The sequence below is a fragment of the Pygocentrus nattereri genome, chromosome 1 (genome assembly GCF_015220715.1).
Source record: "Pygocentrus nattereri isolate fPygNat1 chromosome 1, fPygNat1.pri, whole genome shotgun sequence".
NCBI classification, from domain to species: Eukaryota; Metazoa; Chordata; class Actinopteri; order Characiformes; family Serrasalmidae; genus Pygocentrus; species Pygocentrus nattereri.
This window is the reverse complement of record NC_051211.1, coordinates 5,481,615-5,487,154: the sequence shown is the minus strand read 5'-3', so window position 1 is coordinate 5,487,154 and position 5,540 is coordinate 5,481,615.

Below are 5,540 nucleotides of genomic sequence, written 5' to 3'. Positions count from 1 at the left end.
TTTCAGACGTGGACTAGGCCTAGTCTTAGGCCTAATTACATTGCCAACATTTTTCACTGTTAAAAATCCTATGAAATTCAGGTTTAGGATTAATCTTAGTCTGGTAAACCAACTAATTTAATCTTACTGAAAAATAAATAAATAAATAACGATGCAAAGAGTTCTTCACAGCGAGGCTAACTTTGCCTCCCTAAATCATTTCAGACCGCTCCTTAGTGGCCCTCAGAAGGTCCACCTTGTTTGATGTATCCCTATGCGAACTGGAATTGAGCCAAAATGTGGACCATCCTGGGGTTCCTGAGGGTCGTTTTGGGAACCAGTGCCCAAAAGAACCTTTCAATGTTGTTTTTTTTAAATAATTATTTTTGTAAACAAGATGTGGGAGTATGAAGAACCTTTTAAAGTACCTCCACATAATGTAAAGGGTCTATGCCAAAGTGTTTTCCTAGAACTGTACATCCAAGTTCGGAACCATTTAGGAACTTCATTGTACTGCAGGACAATAATTATCACAATAAACCATTTTTCCATCAGAAATGTAGATGTTTTGCCAGCAACCATGAAATGGTCCCCTAATAACTACCTACATTCAAAAAATCCAGATTACTATAAAAAACGCTATTGTAGGCATCAGAGTTGGTGGTGTTACTGAACAACTTCAGACAGTAGGTCATACAGATTTGCTCATTATTGTGCGACCACAGATTCAGTCACTTAAACACTATAAACGTGATGCCACCAGTCGAATATAACCACTGAGACTGACTGCACACATGAGAAGAGCTCACGTCTATTACAGGCCTGAGGAGTGCTCTGTGGAGACGCTGCCATTGGAGCTGGGCTAATCCTATTCAGAGAAGCTGCGTGTGAATCTTCAATCCAAACAACACAGTGCATTATGGGTATCCACTCTCTCCTAGGATGGCATCAGTTGTATGCTATTCTGGTGCATTGTGGGGTTGTTTGAGTGCATTGGAACGTCTGTAGTATGTTTTCAGACACGACTACAAAAAGTCAGAACCCCAAAATAGTGCATTGTGTAGTGACACAGCCAAGAACGTTCAGTCAGCTTTAACTGCTTTAACTCGGGCAAGGTTCTACTTTTTACGAGGCTGAAGTCGCTTCTCATTCCCCGGCTTCTTCTTTAAATTTTCTCATTCCACCTTAAACTTTAGACTTTTAGACGTGTAGGTATTTGTTTCTCGTTGCAGATTAAACATTTCAGGATACCAGCTGAAGTGTTTATGAATCCAAATAAGTCCAATCGTCTCCTAACGATCGATGTTCGTCTTAAATCTTTCTCTTTGCCTTTTCGTTAGCTACTAGCTAGCCGAGATTGTTGTCTGCGTTGCTATGTGACCATCAGTCTGTGTGCCGATTTTCAGGTTTAAAGGCTGGTGAATTAGCTCCAGTGTATAAGATCATTTATTGTTAGACTGTGTTGAACAATCAGCAGAGCTTTATTTTACTGTAAAGGAGGATTCTTTTATTATTACCTACAAATCTGATTCTGCTGTGGAGCCGCAGCAGGACATTAAAAGAGCTGCATGGGGCTCCGGAGCCGCGTGTTGCTGACCCCTTTGTTAGGATAAAGAAACAAAAGAAAGTGATTCTGGCATGTTTGGAGATGATTTCTGCAGTTGTAGATGTTGGGAAGTGTCAAGGATTGTCACGGAACGCAGATTTATGTCCTCGGCAGCAGCGTGTGAAAAAACAACCTAACGCTACTGCAAGGCAAATGTTTTCTCACTCATTATTTTCTTTCTCTTTTTCTCTCTCTCTCTCTCTCCAACACACCAGCTGACTAAATCCATGAAGTCAAACAGACCGTTTATCAATGCGCTGGAGCCGTCCTTTCTGTTTCGGATGTGTCACTGCAATATTATCTCTCCATGATTCTTACAGCATTTTTAGCATAACTCCACTTATACAAATAAGTCCTTTCCAAAGACTTGGAGTCATTGTTCTCAGGGTGTCTTACGGCGAATGGTTGGCCCGGGGGGCTCGGAGGCACCCAAAGTCAACTTTTATCCACTTGTGTTTGTCCATGATCTTCTCCAGCTTGGATTTTAAACGTGATTGGGGTCTCCAAGGAAAAAGCTGTCATATGGAAAGGTTCACTTGTTCATCCGTGGCCGACCACTGAGGCCCTGCCCTCACTTTCTGAGCTCTTCAGTGAAAGTTTAGCCATATATTTTAGTTGCTGCTCCTGGCGTTTTGAGCTCCACTGCTAATTTGGAAAGGAGAGGTTTGTTTTCCACCAAGATCTCATGAAATTGGTGGTTTCTTGTTGTTTATGGTTGTGCAAAGTCCAGCCTCATTGAGACACAACAGTTTATACTGGAGTTAATTGGGAATTCAACTCATTCAGAGTGGTTTGATGTGAAATGGTTATCTTGGAAATCTTGTCTTTTATATGAAATGTTCATGACGGAAAAATAGACAAGCCTTCCTCAGACACTGTTTTGCCCTGCATGCATCTCTCCACCATAAATAGGTTTAAATATGATTGAAATCGGCCCCAAATTTCTCGAAAGCTCTTAAATTCTCGGACATCAGCAGCATATTCATAACCATCTGTTGCAATCACTTTCTGTGAGGGAGCTTTTAGAGGCATTAAACGTCTGGTTCCTAACAATTCTGTCTCGGCACATTTACCCAGAATGGAAAGTTTCACAGGAAACCACTCTGAATCATTTAGTTTGCGTCTCAACTTTTTAATAATTCAGAATATTTTCAATTTTCCTTTTACTACAATCCAAGACGGGCAACTATTTAAAACTTGAAACTTGAATCTAAAACTCCTAATTTGCTAAACAGTAAACAGATGATGCTTTCTGTCAGATTTCTACTGATAATTTGTTCTATTGGTGCCACCCACCAGGACGATTTCTTATATATTGTTTGCAATCAAATTCATGTTACACTGCTGTTATCCAAATAAATAAAATGAAGAATGATGTAACTATATTGTTTAACTATATTGTTTTTCAATTTCATAAGTAGTTTTATCACTTCACTGCTCCATTTGAATGTGTTTAAGCTACTTAAGCTTAAAGTGCTGCTTTTTCACTATGTAAGCTGCCAATAATGGTCTCCTACGCATAATTTTGGAATAAATAATAAAATTAAAAGATTTACAAAAAGAGCAATTTTAACTAAATCTATGTTGAAAAATTATGTTGAGATGATTTTTGTTGAGATGATTTTTTCCTCATTAAGTCTGTTCAGGCCCTGCCATGCTGTGTTTATAGATTATAGACTACAATAAAATTGATCATTTATAGCAGATTCACACAGATGAATGTCTCAACTCTTGAAACAGTGACACTAGAACTAGCTTTGAGTCTTCTAATAGAGCTCATGGCAAGAACCCAGTACATTTTAGTGTTTAGCATCTTTTTGGCCACTGCTTTGTAGCTGTGCTTTTTATAAACATGCATGCAAATATATGGAGATTTGATATAAGATAATCCACCTGTATAATAAAGGAGAAAATAGAAAACAAGTGAAAAAAACAGGAGTTGATTGAGATTCCTAACAACCACCTGGAAGACCTGGTCGACCCCAAAGCTGTCCCCATCAGATAAACAGCACTTAAAACTTTGATCTCTGAGAGAGAGGAGAAGATCAAGCTGCTTCAGATCTGAAAACATCCACAGGTGTTTCTGTCCATCCTTCCACTGTGAGAAGACCACTCAGCGCTGTGGGTCTGAAAGGAGGTGTAGATGTTCAAGAAGAACCTCACTGAGAAAAGGAGACGGACACATCAAACAGAGAAGCTGAACGATGGACTGACCGCCCCAGAGTCCACACCTTTAAATGGTTACTACAGAAAATGATCAGCCAGCTGCTAAGACAGGATTTTGGAGGTGTGTCTGCAGATTCTTTGAGGATCTGAAAGTGAGTCTCCTGAAAAGAATGGAAGCTGTAAAATGGGTAAACATTATAATATAATAATATGAATATATATTTCGATGAGATTGTTGAGATATTTCTGTGTACGTTTCTGTTAAATCTGTTTTCTGTCTTCTGATACTGAAAAATAAATATATGTTTTGCTGTTTTGATTAGAAACTGAACCAATGAAGGCCTCAGACTTTTGCACAGTACTGTAGTGCTCAGACGAATCCTTTCCTAACTTGCCTGAGTGGAATCTATAATTCCCTCACGTTGTCCAGCACGGGTCCTCTTGCGGTTCAGTTACGTTAAAGGGATTAGAGTGTGGATGCATGTATTGTTGAGCAGCATTGACGCATGACATCAGTCCATCAGAGTCTTCTCATACGAGCCTGATCGATCCAGCAATCCCGCCTGACTTTATTCCATTATCAAAGAACCCATACTGTACAAAAGCAGGGAGATTATGGCCATAAACAAGAGTCCAGAGGGAGGACAGATGAGATCAGGGGTGCAGCTCTTCAGTCTTCTCAGGAACACTTCAGAAAAACTCACTTTTGTTGCTCTGGACAACAACAACCAGAAAACAATTACGATTTTAATAACGAGGCCTGCTGAAAATCGGCTTAGAGGACCTGCTTGAGAAGAGGGTTTAGAAGACGGGGAACGGGGGGTCCAACCAGAGAGAACATGGCCTTTTCTCCATCGGGTGTACTGAATATTAGTCGAATGAGGTATGAAAGACTTTAGACCTGGCTGAAATACGTTGATTGTTTTTTAGGTCTTTGGTGATCTCTGAAAATTTACAAGTGTCCTGAGAACCAGTGAAAACCTCTTAACCCTTAAAAATATAGTTGATTTAATTCCGTTCTGTTATTCTGATGCAATTATGCAACAACACAGGTAAGAAAGCGTCTAAATTGAACAGAAAATTGCGCAGAAGCCTCAACAAACGAAATCATAATTTGCCTTTATTACAGCTTATATTCTTTTCAGGAGACGCACTTTCAGGTTTCCAAAGAAATCTCCAACCTCCAAAGTTCAGTCTTAGAAGTTGGTGTCTTCCAGGTGGTTGTTAAGACTCCCATTTTCTCTGTACCTCTTGTTTTTCTCCTTCTTATACAGCGGACGGTCCATCTAATCTCTATGTGATATCGCTGTTGTCGGAGGAAAACCTCATATCTCCGAAACTTTACAGGAGGAGGAAAAAAAGTTTACTTTTAATGTAAATCAATGGATCCAGACTTTTTTTCCAAGTAATTTTGGGCCGTTTCTTTTGGTCCATTCTTCATGGAATTTACACACAATGTAAAGAAAAACAGACGTTTTCAAATGATGACAAAAACTGAGAACCAACAAAAATGAAGATATGAGATTTTGTTCCGACAGCAGCGCTATAGTTAAGCTTTTTATTTATTTTTCTATTTGAGTACTACAAGAGGGCTATGCACCTAAGATTTTCACTCACCTTTGCACTTGTGTAATTGTGATGTGACAGTAAATGTGATTTGATTTCTGATGAAGAGCTTGTACTTAATGACTGTTTTGATTGGACATTGGGTGAACAAATTTAATTTACCCCATTTATTAAATCGTAAATTAGTATGAAGTAGCCACTTAACTGCTTGAAAAGGCTTACT